At 42.0% G+C, this 16,162-nt stretch overlaps 1 long non-coding RNA gene across 1 annotated transcript in view; it reads left to right on the top strand.

Annotated features, from left to right (window-relative positions):
- Positions 1-3,931: 3,931 nt before the first annotated feature.
- LOC113594260 (uncharacterized) overlaps positions 3,932-16,162 on the top strand; it is a 38,421-nt gene continuing 26,190 nt past the window's right edge. The window contains exons 1-2 of the long non-coding RNA XR_003414609.2: positions 3,932-4,695; positions 5,084-5,187. This is a non-coding gene — a long non-coding RNA (uncharacterized LOC113594260). The remainder of the gene's footprint in view (positions 4,696-5,083; positions 5,188-16,162) is intronic.

Below are 16,162 nucleotides of genomic sequence, written 5' to 3'. Positions count from 1 at the left end.
CAAATTCAAAAGAATTTAAATCATGTACAATGTGTCCTTCATCCAAAATGGAATCAAACCAGAAATATAAAATAAAGATAATAGGCAAATTTCCACTTAGGAAATAAACAATACACCCCTAATTTCAAGAAATTTCAAGGGAAATAATAAAATACATTAAACTGTATAAAAATAAAAATATAACATATCAAACTTTGTGGAACAGGCAAAGCCTTTGTTGAGAAGGAAATTTATTTTATTAAATGCGTATAATTAGAAAAGAAAAAAAGCTTCAAAAAATCTAAGCTATCGTATCAGGAAACTAAAAGAATAGTTGCAAAATAAAGTCAAGGCAAGGAGAAGGAAGGGAATCATAAGAACAGAAATGAATAAAATAGAAAAGGAAAATAGAGAATAGCAATGAAAACAAGCTGATTCTCTGAAAAGATCACTATAATTGACAATCCTCTACTAACTGACATAGACAAAAAAGCAAGTTACCAATACCTGGGATACGGGCTATCACTACAGACCCCGAAGATGTGAAAATGATACTAGGAGAATACTTTGAACCGTTCCACCCACATACATCTGATAATTTAGAGAAAATAGATCAGTGCTACAATACTCCCCCGTCCCCATAAACCAGACATTACCACAACTCACCCAACATGGACTGCCTCACTTGAATAGCCTTAAACCGATATTAAGGGTATTTAATTCATAACCGAAAAAACTTCCAACAGCAAAATTTCCAGGCCCAGATGTTTTTACTGGAGAATTCTACCAGATGTTCATAGAAGAATTAGCATCAATCTCCACAATCCCTTCCAGAAAGTCGACAAAGAGAATGGTTCCCGGTTCGTATCATAAGGCTAGTAGTACCTTGATATAAAAACCAGGCTGTACGCAGACTCTTAACTGTAGAGAACGAACTGATGGTCACCAGAGGGGAGGTGGGTGGGGGGATGGGGGAAATACACGATGGAGATTAAGGAGTCCACCTGTGATGAGCACAGGGTGATGTACGGAAGTGTTGAATCGCTACAGCGTGCCCTTGAAACTAATAGTACGCTTTATGTTAACTAATTGGAATCTGAATAAAAAACTTAAAAAAACCAGATTGTACAAAAGAGAAAAACTGCAGATCAACGGCCCTCATAAACATAGGTGTAAAAGTCCTTAACAAAACATTAGCAAGTAGAATTTGGCGAGATATAAAAGGAATCATACACCGTGTCCAAATGGGGTTTATTCTGGTGATTGCACTCCTAGGCATTTATCCAAGTGCTATTAAAACTTAAGTCCATGCAGATATGTGCTCATGATTGTTTATAGCGTCTTTATTTGTAATAACCATAAACTGGAATCAACCAAATAGTCCAGAATAAGTGAATGGTTAAACCATAGCTTACGAATACGCCAGATCACTACTCCACAATCAAATGATCGACTGTTGGTATGTGCAGGTACTTGGCTGGATCTCAAAGACCTTAGGCTGAATGATGAAAGCTAATTTTTGAGTTGGCTTTTGAAAGGCACATCTTGTAGGAGTCCATTTATACAGCGTTCTTGAAATGACAGAATGACAAAAAAGGAGACAGGTACACGACTGCTGGGTTGTAGGGATGGATGGTGGATGGGGCTGGGGTGGGGAGGAGGGCGTGCGTGGCTGCAAAAGGGAGATCTTTGTGGTGACGGAGCAGTTATGTGACCAGATTGTGGTGGTGGCTACACCTGCAATAAAATGACACAGGTACATCGTACCAATGTCAGTTTCCTAGTTTTGATAGTGTTCCGATGTTACGGGAGATGCAACCACTCGGGGAAACTGGATGAAGATTATATGGAGCTTTTTTTGCTTCATTTTTGCAACTTCCTGCCAATCTCGAATTATTTCCAAACAAAACAATTAAGAAAGCAATGCATGGGGCACCTGGGTGGCTCTGTTGGTTGAGAGACCAATTCTTGCTTTCGGCTCAGGTCACGATCCCAGGATTGTGGGATCGAGTCCTGTGTTGGGCCTGCTTGAGATTCTCTCTCTCTCTCCCTCTGCCCCTCTCCCACTCGTGTGTGTGCTCTCTCTCTCTCAAAAAAAAAAATCGATGTGCTACAATAAGAAAAATTCTATGTAAAAGTGTTTTTTGAGAGCGCTCACCTGTTCAAGAGAATTTCAACTTTGAGGCAGTCAGTTTATCATTGGTAATATAATAAAAGAAGCACAGTTTTTGTAAGGGGACTATATTTCAGGGAGAATTTAATGTAACTTTTGACACACTGTATTAGAAATATTACTCTGCTGAATAATATTTGCTCACTTTTGAGATAGGTTAACCATGTGCAGATAAATCTAGTAATCAACGAGTAACGTCAGGACAGGAAGGCAGTCTCTTAAGACACGCGACATTGGGCTATATGGAATTTTTCATTAATTTAAGCCATTTTCTAGAGCTCTGATGTCCAGATCAGTGACAAGTCCAATGCTCCTGAAATTTAAAGAGGACTATAAAAGGTTTACACAGTAAATTGCAGCAAACGAATTCAATGACGAACAGAGTTGTGGAACTGGCGGAGAATTTAGCCTTCGCGCAGAGACATTTTCTGGGACACTCTGAAGAGATCTGGTGACATTTCCAAGTTCGCCCGGAACTGGGGACTGGCCAAGTCCAAGACTATTTGGCCCCGGACCCGTGATCTTCCCTGAGAGCCATCCTCTGTCCTTCCCCCCTTGGCGCCCTCTGTCCTCACCCACTGCCTTCACGCCTGGGTGTGAGGTTTCTGCCAGACGTTGGGGCACAGAGAGCCTACCTTGCATGCGTCCCCCACACACACGTGCCTGTTGGCAGGCTGGCTCCGCACTGTCTCTGAAGGATCAGTCCTCAATGAGTCCCATTCCAGCTAATGAGCTTCTCTGCAGCTTAAAATACTCTAGTCAGAAGAAAGAGAAATATTTTAGAAAGTGTCTAATTGGAGCTCTCCCAATCACATATTTTTTTCATCAGGAGCCTTTGTATTTCGAGCTTTTGTAAGCCTGGTTATTCTGAGACACAATTTTACCAAGGAAGGAGAGAGTGGTTTTTTTCTCTTCTAATTTGATTGTACTCCTTCATCCTCTTAGTTGCATGTTATCGAGTGTACCAGACCAAAACCATTCACATGTTCATATTTACATGGGGAAAGATTTACTTGAAAAGGGTTCTTGTAGGGACACCTGGGTGGCTCAGTCGGTTAAGGGTCTCCAACTCTTGGATTCGGCTCAGGTCGTGATCTCATGGATTCATGAGTTCGAGCCCCACGTTGGGCTCCAGTCTGACAGTGCAGAGCCTGCTTGGGATTCTCTCCCCCCCTTTCTCCCTCTCTCTCTCTCTCTCCCCTCCCTACCCCCAGGGTGCTGTCTCTGTCTCTCTCAAAATAAATCAATTTTTAAAAAAGGTTGTTTTAATGCATTCTCACTATCAAAATTAAGGCAATACCTCCTGCAAGAGGGTGGGAAACGTGGCCACTATTTCCCTGTAAAACCCAATGCGACGTTGGCCAAGTGGCGGGCACTCCATGAGCGTGCGCCTGCGACCAGGCCTGGGGACCAGGTCTGGGACGAGCCCCCGGCCGGGGCAGCTGGTCCCCGAGGCTACTCCCTCATCTGTCATCTGTGTCATTACCGGCTTGGCCAGGAGCCCGTCCAGCTTACATGCGTGATGATTCTATCCCACCGGTTCTCGAGAGAGAGGGGAAATGACTTCAAAAGCAGCTGAAGAAGAAAACAAGAAAACCCCGCCAGACCTCCTCTGGGGGAGGATTACTATTCCTATTTTGGATGCTGTCCCTAAAATCCCTACCCGTGGCCGGCCAGTAAAGCGCTTCTCCGTGAGCACACACCCCATCCCTGGACCGCTGGCGGGGAAAACGCACAGCGCTGCCTCCACCTGCTTTTTCTATGCCGAGTGTCAGAGACGAGGCCCCTGTAACGATTCCGCTTTTGCAACAGGCCCCGGATAACCAGAAAGGGTGGCATTCACGCGTCCTCGACGCGCGATCATCAGGCCGGTTCTGCGGGGAGTGAGTCACGTGAGCCCCGTGGGGCCCACTTCCGGCCACTGAAAAGAACATTGACGGCGCATGACCGGAAGCTCTCAGGGGGTCGCGACTTGCTTCTGCGAGCCGCTGGGGAGCAAGGAACGGACGCGTCAACTGTGGGATCGGCTGTGACATTCCGGAGGCTTGACTTCATGCCGATCGTGGATGAAGGAGGCAGAGTCCCCTTCTGGGAGCTGCTGACGGCCACCAGCTAGAAGGCATAAGCCTCGGACTCGGCCGATGCCATCCTCCAACTCGAGACACGATCGGGACCAAGTGGGGCAAAGACAAAGGAGCAGGTGGACTTCATCGTGGTGAAGGCCGCTGTTCTCCCGAGTGCGGGGGGCAGTGGCCCGTCCGGCTGTCTGTCGGTGCCCTGGGTTTCATCCTGACCGATTCCCTGGCATATTGTTTTACAGGAGCAGGTTAGGACTCGAACTAGCGACCGCTTTCACTTATGAACCATTTAATGATCTGCTCACAAACCCTTTTCTTCCTGCCCCCGAGTTGGGGACCCTGGATTTAGAAACTGTCGGACCCCTGGGGTGAGGGCTGCTTGCTTCCACCCGCAAACGCAACAGTGCTCCCCCTGCATTGAAGCCCCGACTGCCTCCTGGGATATCAGTCACTGCAAATCACTGGGTAAGTTGGGGGGGGGGGGGGGGAAGGGTTATGGGATGGGCAGGAGGAATCCATCCCGATTATCAAGGGATCCTGTGTCTTGCCTCCCTACATTCTACATCTGGTTAATATTAAGGTCTCAGATTCCTCTGAAATGAAAGTCTGGGTCAGGATAGCGGGGAAAGAAGCCAACGAGCTGAGTGCTGCCTGAGAGCAAAGCAAAGCGTGCAGAGAGCAGAGAGTGGCCGAAGGGCGTCACGATGCCAGGACTATTGCAGAAGTACATGCTGACACTGAATTTCCTTCCAGGCTGCGGAGCTAACTTCCCTTCCCCCTCCCTTGCTTTGCGAAACGTTCATGTAGACTTCTTTATGGATGGGTACATTCACTGTTATTCTGTGGGTTTCAGAAGAGGGAGCTATGCCCGTGACCATCTTGGAGGAGAGAACTGGGTGGGGCCCAGCGACCCTAGCCCTGGGACAGGAAGCAGAGACTGGAGACTTCCTGCTTTTGGTAAGTCAGTGCGGCACTCTTTACCGTTGGGAAGATAACTACGCTGTTAACCCCCGACATTTGAAATGTCTGTAATTCTAACTGCGTATAAGAATGCGTATGAATTTTGGGAGGCTGTGCCTGTTCTTTTTGGACTGTTAGGTACCCACCCATCGCCTGGCTCTGACGAATTTCCCCAGATGTGTTCTCCTAAGGAGAGGCACCGTGCTACCTGCTGCAGAGAAAGTCAGGACATGTGAGTAGGATCCCGGAGCCCCCATGAGCTGCGCCAGTGAGACTCTGGGGCAAAGATGAATCCATACACTCCTCCCAGCACGAGGGACCACCTCCTAGGCCTAGGATGTGAAATAGTTACGCCACAAGGTATATTTCCATATCTTTATAAATTCTAGAGGAACACAGGTTTATGAGAAGCCACGAAACGGAAGTAGTTCTCAGAACTACGTCCCGGGATGGAAAGATACAAGCCTAACCCTGTTGTAAATTCAGACTCAGTTCTGAAAGATGCTTACGATTCAGATACCGAAGATGTTCTGAGGGTTTTCTGTCAAACCCTCGGGGAAACAAGAATTCCATATTCTTTGAAGGAGGATGAGAAAAAGACAGCACGCGGACGCGTTCCAAATTTTGAAATTTTAACTGCAACTAAATGTGAACATGGATCATATGCTTCCCTCCAAACAGACTACATTTAATTGAGAGTAGGAACTCAAAGTCTGTTCCAAGAAGGATGGAGCCTATTTAGAGAAATCAAGAAGGTCACTTTATTTTATCTTATTTTAGTCCTTAGTCTCTTACCTAGCAGCTCCTTGGATACTCACAGCATCTTTATACTTATAGGGACATAATATTGACACATTATTATCCCCATTTTACAGATGAGGAACCGACACGCCGCGAGGTTAAATGACTCCAAAGTCGCACACCTGGTGTCAAAGATAATTGTCAGAGTGAACCTCTTAGTGCCATTTGACTTTCTAAACTACATGCCTGTACTTTTTTTTTGTAACTAAAATTTTTAAAAATTCCACTTGAAGATAGATTTATTTCCTCCCATTATATGTTTCTGGGTCTAACAGTTGCAATATTAGGCTTGCAAACATTGATGCAAAATTAGATCCAAAGATATTATGCCACGTTTTAAATTCACGTGTATAATATCAGTCACAGGCTTTGAGAAGTGACCTTTTTTGTTAGCCAGAACTCCTTGCATTAAATTCTATTCAGGAATCACAGCCTATTGTCTTAATGCATCTTTAAATAGAATTACCAGAGTGGCTGGGCATACCTATGCTTGAAACATTATTTGTCTAATTGCTTCTGCCTAATTAAGAGGTACATATTACGACAGATTTCAAATTGATTTCAAATTAAGTAAGATCTCGGAAAACGAGGACTAACGTAAACTGAATAAATTTGCTTCTTGTTTTTGCTCTTTCCTTTTTTTTCCCCTTTTCTTTTCCTTTGAGGAATTTCATATCTGTTTTTTCAGAGGAAATCAGGAAACCATATACATGTTAAATAAAGTTCTATCCAGAGCATAAGATCTACGCTTCAGATGAAAAAGGCTTTATAAATAATCTTTCTTTTTTTGCAATGTTTGTAATAATTCAGGTCATTCCTTCTGGCCAGTCGTATCATCTAGATAAAAAAAAAATTGCCCAATCTTTGGTATTAACTTAGTACTTATGGAATATTACATAATGCAGTGCAGTCCAATTTATGGGATGAAACACAAATTTAAATAATTGAATATGGTTTATTTCACCTGTATTTCTTCTACACAGATACGCATACATGTTAAGAGTTGAGCCTTATTGACTTTACATGGACATATCTTTTTACTGAGTCTGATGACTAAAATAAAGGTTCAGAAATGGATTTTGGCTAACAAGTGCATTTACATCTATACATATATTATGAAAATACTTTCATTCTATTCTCTGACACATTACGTACACATCTTTTGCCTGGAGATACTTCCTATGTGAGTCAGTGTTCTTAAAATATATGCTAATAGGTAATGGTCAATATGCTACAAACATCATTGAGTTAGCATTAAGGTAACCTTCCAGTTACGTCCTTGCAGTTTTCATAGATTATAAGATATAAAACACTGTATTTTGCCCCATTCAGACTTTCCATGCACAAGCACTGTCAGTTTTAGCCTGCAGTGTTTCTTCTAACATGTCCACACACACAAAAATAATAATAATAAAGTAGGCGCCTATATGCAGAAATTTCTCCAACCCTTCCAGAACGTAAATAATTGATCTATATGCATATGTAATAAGAAAGCTTTAAGAAAGGTGCCTTTGAAATTCAATTGCTTATCCAAACGTTTCTGGAGTAATACATTTGGAGACTATGTCTAGAATTTATAACGGCACAGGTTTTTATTGTCAGGTGGTTAAATGCCCTCGTCATAAAGTTACAGTGAAGTCACACCTGCAGAATGTACATGGGAGAGGTGTCACAAATGGATGTCCTCTCCTTGTGACATTACTACCACTGTCTCTTTTAGTCTCTTAAATTCAAACAGGTAATTGACCGATACCCTCAAACCATCTATATGGGACTCCTCAAGTTTAGATCCAGTCCCCCAGGATCTAAGATTTAATCCCCAACACGAGGGTGGGGGTGTCCTACAAGGCTGAAAAGTACACTGACATGCGATCTTCATTTGGTGAGATGAGAGTGAGCTTGGGCTGGAAACTACGGTAGAAAGCATATGAATCACCTCGAAATACCAGCTGTCTAAACATCCCTATTACGTTAGATTCCCAGGTTAAAATTAAGAACTCAGGAAACAACAGGCGTTGGTGAGGATGCGGAGAAAGGGGAACCCTTTTGGACTGCTGGTGGGAATGCAAACTGGTGCAGCCACCCTGGAGAACAGTATGGAGGTTCCTCAAAAAATTAAAAATAGATGGGGCGCCTGGGTGGCTCAGTCGGTTGAGCATCCGACTTCAGCTCAGGTCATGATCTCGCGGTCTGTGGGTTCGAGCCCCGCGTCGGGCTCTGTGCTGACAGCTCAGAGCCTGGAGCCTGCTTCGGATTCTGTGTCTCCCTCTCTCTCTGCCCTCCCCCCCCCCCCCGCACTCACGCTTTGTTTCTCTGTCTCTCAAAAATGAATAAATGTTTTAAAAAATTAAGAAAAATTAAAAGTAGAGTTACCCTACGACCCAGCAATTGCACTACTAGGTATTTATCAAAAGGATACAAAAATGCTAGTTCGAAGGGACACAATGTACCCTAATGTTTATAGCAGCGCTATCAACAATAGCCATACTATGGAAAGAGCCCAAATGTCCATCGACTGATGAATGGATAAAGAAGATACATGTATATATGTGTGTGTGTGTGTGTGTGTGTGTGTGTGTGTGTGTGTGTGTAAAATGGAATATTACTCAGTCACCAAAAAGAATGAAATCTTGCATTTGCAGTGATATGGATGGAACTAGAATGTATTATGCTAAGCGAAATAAGTCAGAGAAAGGCAAATATCATACGATTTCAGTCCTATGTGAAACTTAACAAACACAACAGATGAACACAGGGGACGGGAAGGAAAAATAAGATAAAAACAGAGAGGGAGACAAACCATAAGAGACTCTTCAATGCAGAGAACAAACTGGGGGTTGCTGGAGGGAAGGGGGAGGGGGAGGGGCTACATGGGGGATGGGCATTAAGGAGGGCTCTTGTCTGGATGAGCAGCAGGTGCTGTATGTAAGTGATGAATCACTAAGTTCCATTCCTGAGACCATTATTTCAGTATATGTTAACTAACTTGGATTCAAATAAATTAAAAAATAATAAACTAGGAATAGATACGAAAAAAAGTTAGATTCCCACATGATATTTAAAAATAACCAGGAAGTAATCATATTATCAGTTTTAGCTCTGAGAATCTTTTATAAGATAGCCTCAGTCTAAAGTAATCAAGCTCATTCAATTTCAGTCACGTAAGAGAATGCAGTTCTGTGCAAATTGTCAGATACACACCCCAAAATTAAACAACTGCATAAAGTAATTGGGAGAATTAATTTTCCAAACCTTCTTCCTCTCTCTGTTGCTCTTATGTTTCTTCTTTCTAACATCTAATCTCTCTTCTCGGCAAGTCCTCCACAGTAAGACAAAGCTTATTTTGTGAATCCCTGTAATCTGAACGATCATCTCCTTTTTCATTCTTCCCATTACTTCTGATGACAAAGCCACCGCTGTTACTGAGCTGATGGCAATAATGGATGTTTGTGCTGGCTCTATGTTTTGTACTCCCTTCTTTGAAGGGGGGCCCTGGGCTGAGCTGGTAGTCTGATGAAGGAGGATGTGCTCTCTGCCCGAGTGTGGGGGGGGCGGGGATACAGTAATTGTTTCTCTTCAAAAACAAATGCTCAAAACTTCACCCCAAATTAACATTGTAAACAATTTCCACGTCATCAATAATGACATTTGAAAATCTGGTTCTAACAGTCCGGGGAAGTAAAGGGAAGGAGAGCAAGGAAAATGTTTTAAGGGCTCTTGCCTCTTACACCTGTGATTCTCGAAACCTTCACCGAAATCTGTAAAACATTGATGTTCACTCTGGAGTTTTATACTTTTAAACATTATTGACTTTCTGGTAAGAAGGCAGATGTTAAGACCTTAGAACGTGCACTCTGGCAAGAGGCAAACTATTAAATGCTGTTCGTTGAACTTTGTAACATAGATCGAGGACTTTCAATTTATTTTACCAGCTGTATTGAGGTATAATTCACATATCGCCCAGTGTACCACTTACAGTGCACAATTCGGTAGTTTCTGGCACATTCACAGAGTTTGCAACCAACCCCACCGTTAATTTCAGGACATTTTCATCGCCCCAGAAAGGAATCCCGTACCCTTGGGTGATCACCCTACCATCTCAAGACCCGAGCCTAAGCCCCCACTAATTCACTTTGTTCAAGCCTCTGAAACCTTCATGAATGAGCACTTTGATATAAATCTCCAACTCTCTGCCACTATTATTTGAATTTAAGAATTTTATTTTTTGAGCAGTTTTGGGTTTATAGAAATATTGAGCAGAATGGACAGAGTTCCCATATACTCACTTCAGCCTTGCAACACCCTCGTCCCCTTTTCTCTGTTACTAACTAACGTGTTGTATTAGTGGTACCTTTGTTACAACTGATGAGTCAATACTGAAACACTATTGTTAATTGAAATTTACATCAGGGTTCACTCTTTGTGTTGTACATTCTATGGGTTTTGACAAGTGTATAACGTCATGTATTCACCATTGCAGTGTCAAACAGCGTAGTTTCTTTTTTAAAAAAAAAGTTTATGTATTTATTTTGAAAGAGAGAGAGATTGAGAGAGAGAGAGAGAGAGAGCAGGGAAAAGGCAGAGGGGGAGAGAGAGAGAATCCCAACCAGGCTCTAGGCTGCCAGTGAAAAGCCCGACTTCAGGCTCGAACCCATGGACCGTGAGATCATGACCTGAGCTGACCACCAAGACTCAGATGCTTAACCCACCGAGTCAGCCAGGCGCCCCCAGAGTAGTTTGACTGTCCTAAAAATTCTTGCAATCTATCTGTTCATCCCTCCTTCCCTTGCTCTTAGCCCCTGGAAACCACTGATCTTTTTACTGTCTTCATAGTTTTGCTTTTTTCTGCAATGCCATATGGCTGGAAGAATATAATATGTAGCCTTTTCAGACAGGCTTCTTACACTTAGCAATATGCTTTTAGGGTTCCTCTGTCTTTTTTTTTCTCACTTGATAGCTCTTTTTTTTTTATTGTGGAATAAGATTCTGTTGTCTGAATATAACACATTGGTTTATCCATTCATCTACGGAAGGTACATACAGAGGAGTGTGATTGGTGGATTGTATAATTGGAATATGTTTAATTTTGTAAGAAACTGACAAACTGTCTTCCAAAGTGGCTGTACCATTTCGGGGCACCTGGGTGGCTCAGTCGATTAAGTGTCCGGCTTCGGCTCAGGTCATGATCTCACGGTCCGTGAGTTCGAGCCCCGCGTCGGGCTCTGTGCTGACAGCTCAGAGCCTGGAACCTGTTCCGGATTCTGTGGTCTCCCTCTCTCTCTGACTCTCCCCCGTTCATGCTCTGTCTCTCTCTGTCTCAAAAATAAAAAAATTAAAAAAAAACAACACACGTCAAAGTGGCTGTACCATTTTGCATTCCCACTAGTCTGTGGTTTCCCGGAAGTTTTTAATATAGTGAAATCCAAGTTACCAATTTTTTTCATTCGAGAATTGTGCTTTTAGTATTGTGTCTAAAGAAGTCATTGCCCGGCCCTGGGTGACCTAGATTTTTCTCCTCTGTTAAAGAGCTTTATGTGTTACATTTAGGTCTGTGATCCTTTGTGAGTTAATTTTTGTGAAAGGCAGAATTGCCTTTGCTCCTTTGTCAAAGATCAGTTGACTGTATTTGTATGGTTCTATTTCTGGGCTCTCTATTCAGTTCCATTGATCTATTTGTCTCTTCTTTTGCCAATATCACATGGCTTTAATGACTGTAATTTTATAGTAAGTGTTGATGATGGGTGGTGGCAAGCCTCCAGCCTTGTTCTTCTCCCTCAATATTATGTTGGCTACTCTGTTTTTTTATGAACTTTGGAATACGTTTGTCAATATCCAGAAAATAACTTGCCGGGGTTTTGATTTGGATTCATTGAGTCGGTAGATCAAGTTGGGAAGATATGACACCTTAACAATTTTTGATCTTCCTATAAAAGGAGAATGAACTCTCTCTCCATGTATTTAAATACCCTTTTGTGCCTTTATCAGAGGTGTGTGGCTTTTAATCATGTATATCTTGCACCTAGTTTGTTAGATTTATGCCCAGCTATTTCATTCTTTTGGTGCTAATGTAAATGATACCGTGTTTTTAATTTAAAGCCCAAGTATACAATGCTGGTATATAGGAAAGCAATCAACTTTTGTATGTGGAAATATATCCTGCAATCTTGCCGTAAGTGTTTTTGGGTTACCAGAATTTTTTGTTGATTCTATAAGATTTTCTGCATAGATGACCTTGTCATCTGGGAACGAAGACAGTTTATTTCTCCCCTTCCAATCTATTTACGTTTTATGCCCTTTTCTTTCTAGTTGTATTGGCTGTGACTTCCAGACAAGGTTGAAAAGGAGGGGCGACAGGGGAGGTGGTTGCCTTGTCCCTGACCTTAGCGGGAGGCCTCTAGTTTGTTACCAGTAAGGATTATGTTTGATGCGGACTTTTGGTAAATGCTCATTACCGAATTGCAATAGTTCTCTCTATTTCTACGTTGCTGCAAGTTTTCGCCGTGAATAAATGATGCGTTTTGTCAGATTCTCTTTCTGCATCTTCTGATGTGATCATATCTTTTTTCTGCTTTAGCCTGTTGAGATGACAAATTTCACTAATTGGCTTTCTAACATTGAACCAGTCTTGCATACCTGGAATAAATCCCTCTTGGGCCTGGTATAGAATTCTTTTCATATCTTGCTGGATATGATTTGCTACTAGTTTATTGAGGACTTTGGTGTCCATATCCATTAAAGATATCTGTCCGAATTTTTCTTGTGTTGTAAGACTTTATGTATATATTTTTTTAAAAGAAAGAGAGAGTGAGGGGCACCTGGGTGGCTCAGTCGGTTAAGCGTCCGACTTCGGCTCAAGTCATGATCTCGCGGTCCGTGAGTTCGAACCCTGTGTCGGGCTCTGTGCTGACAGCTCAGAGCCTGGAGCCTACTTCCGATTCTGTGTCTCCCTCTCTCTCTGACCCTCCCCGGTTCATGCTCTGTCGCTCTCTGTCTCAAAAATAAATAAACATTAAAAAAAAAAAGAAAGAGAGAGTGCACATGTGGGTACAAGTGGGGGAGGGGCAGAGGGAGAGGAACGGAGAGAATCTTCAGCAGGCTCCACACTCAGCGCAGGGCCCAATGCAGGACTCAATCTCATGACCCTGGGATCACGACCTGAGCCAAAGTCAAGTGTTGAGCGCTTAACCGACTGAGCCACGCAGGCACCCCTCTGTGTTTTTGATACTAGGGTGATACTGACCTCATAAAATGTATTAAGACGTATGCATTTTTGTTCTATGTTTTTGGAAAAGATTTTAGAAAATAAGCGTAATTTTTTCCCCTAAAATGTTTGGTAAAATTCACCAATGAACCCATCTGGCCTTCGTGTTTTCTGTTTGTCAGATACTAAGTATTGATTCAAATTCTTTAATAGATAGAGGGCTAGACAGACTGTCCATTTCCCTGTGTGAGCTTTGGTGCTGGAGCAAATGGATATCGCCAAGCAAGAAAGAGATGTAGACAAAAACTTCACACCTTTCACATATATTGACTCATGGGGGTGCCTGGGGGGCTCAGTTAAACATCCGACTCTTGATTCAGCTCAGGTCACGGTCTCATGGTGTGTGGGATCAAGCCCCGCGTGGGGCTCTGTGCTGACAGTGTGGAGCCTGCTTAGGATTCCTTCTCTCTTCTCTCTCTCTGCCCCTCCTTGCTCTCTCTCTCTCTCTGTCTCTCAAAAATAAATAAATAAATATTTTAAAAAACAGATCCAAGAATTCAATATAAAATGCAATGGAACTTTACGAAAATTAAGTACTCCTGCTCTGAGAAAGACACTGTTAATAGGATGAAAAGTCAAGCCATAGTCTGGGAAAAAATATTTGCGAAAACATGTGCCTGATAAAGGATTGATATCCAAAATATAGGAAGAATCTTTTTTTACAACATTTAAAAAAATTTATTTATTTGTTTTCAAAGGGAGAGAGAGTGAGCATAAGCAGAGGAGGGGCAGAGAGAGAGAGAGAGAGAGAGTGAGCATGAGCAGGACAGGCACAGAGAGAGAGAGGGAGAGAGAGAATCCCAAGCAGGCTCCGCACTGTTAGCACAGCTCCAACTCACAAACCATGAGGTCACGACCTGAGCCGGAAACCAAGACTTGGATGCCTAACCGTCTGAGGCACGCAGGTGCCCCCCAAATATACAAACAATCTTTAACCCTCAACAACCGATTAAAACTGGACGAAAAAAAAATCTGAAGAGACACCTCACTAGAGAAGATACACAGATGACAAATAAGCTTATGACAAGATGCTTAACATCCTATGTCACTAGGGGATTGTAAATTAAATCAGCGGTGAGATGTCACCACACGCCTAACAGAATTATGTAAAATCCAGAACCCTGATAATACCACACGTTCTTGGGGAGCAAGAATGCTCACTTACGGCTGGTGGGAATGCAAAATGGCGCCACCTCTAGGGAAGACAGTTTGGCAATTTCTTACAAAATCCACATACACTTACCATATCATCCACCAATTGTACCCAAAGGTGTGGAAGGCTTCTGTTGCACAAAACCTGCACGTGAATGCTTATAACAGCTTTATTTATACTTGTCAAACTCGGAAGCAGTCGCGACGTCCTCCGTGGGTAAGTGGACACATACACATCCAGGCGATGGAATGTGAGTCAGCAGACTAAAGACATGAGCTGGTAGGTCACAAAAACACACGGAGGAGGAAACTTAAAAGCATATGACAAAGTATAAGAAACAATCTGAAGAGGCCCCGTACCGAATGATTTCAACTCTAGGGCATTCTGGGAAAAGCTGGTGGAAGAATCAGTGGTTGCAGGGGTGAGGCATAGGGGCTGGAAGGCAATGGAAGTATCCTGTGTTTGTCATCGTGGACGTGTGTCAAGCCTGTAGAATACACAACACAAAGAATGAACCCTAATGTCAACCATGGCAACAATAATGTGTTAATACTGGTTCATCAGGTGCAATAAATGTGTTCTCTCTATATATATATATGTATATATATATGTATGTGTATATATATATGTGTGTATATATATACGTGTATATATATATGTATATATATACATGCTATTTCTTGTGTATATATATATATATATATATACATGCTATTTCTTGTATATATATTTTCTACGTAGAAAAATAGACAATAAGCTAAAGACTTGTTTTTTTTTGGAGAAGGAAACTGGTGATAAGAGCTACGAAAAGTGTCTTACTGCCTTGCACATTGGCAAATGTGTTCATTGCCCAAAATGGTACAATCTTAGATTGATGGAACTTCATTGGATTCTTGAAATTCTAGAGTGTCACTCTATTTCTGAAAAATAAAAAAATACATGCATATATATTATATGATAATTGTAGAAATAGATACCAAACTGGTATTTATACTTAAAGTTTTGAATGTAATATAACAAGCTGTTCTTTGGGGGAGCCTGGGTGGCTCAGTCAGTTAAGCGTCTGACTATGGATTTCGGCTCAAGTCATGATCTCAGTGTTGTGAGATCGAGCCCCCCATTGGGAGTGGAGTCTGCTTGGGCTTCTCTCTCTCCCTGTCTCTCTGCCTCTCCCCCATTCATGCACGCATGTGCTCGCGCAGTCTCTCTCTCTCTCTTTCTCTCTCTCTCACTCTCTCACTCTTATGAATAAATAACCTTTGGAAAAACAGCTTTTCTTTGAATTGTTTCTACATAAGGTAAAGCAGTGTTTTTCTGTTTGTTTAATTAAAACTATCTCCGTAGTTTGAAAATATTTTTTAGTATCATTAGCCTTTGAAAGCCAACCAATTCCATATTAACTTTTATTAATTTCAATAATACTGATTCCTAATATAATATTTTCAGAGGAATGACCATTCATATTTTCACATGTGAGGAAGGACTTTCTTCGGGAAGACACCCTGTTAACCATGGATCTTAATCAACAAAATAATTCATATTTATTAATAATCTATAGTTAACTGACTATTACACTGAAGATACTGACATTATGATCAATAAGTTTAGCTTTGGAAGAAAGAACAGTTTCAAAATAATGAAAAAAAAATCTATATTCTGGTCTTCAATATCCATATGATGAATTAGACAAATTTGAGGGTGTAACTCCTAAAATCTCACCCTTGTACTCTGACTTATGCCTCACTTTTATGCAATTT

The sequence above is a fragment of the Acinonyx jubatus genome, chromosome D4 (genome assembly GCF_027475565.1).
Source record: "Acinonyx jubatus isolate Ajub_Pintada_27869175 chromosome D4, VMU_Ajub_asm_v1.0, whole genome shotgun sequence".
In the NCBI taxonomy this organism is placed as follows: Eukaryota; Metazoa; Chordata; class Mammalia; order Carnivora; family Felidae; genus Acinonyx; species Acinonyx jubatus.
The sequence above is the reverse complement of the archived record's forward strand: the minus strand, read 5'-3'. Positions and strand labels throughout refer to the sequence as shown.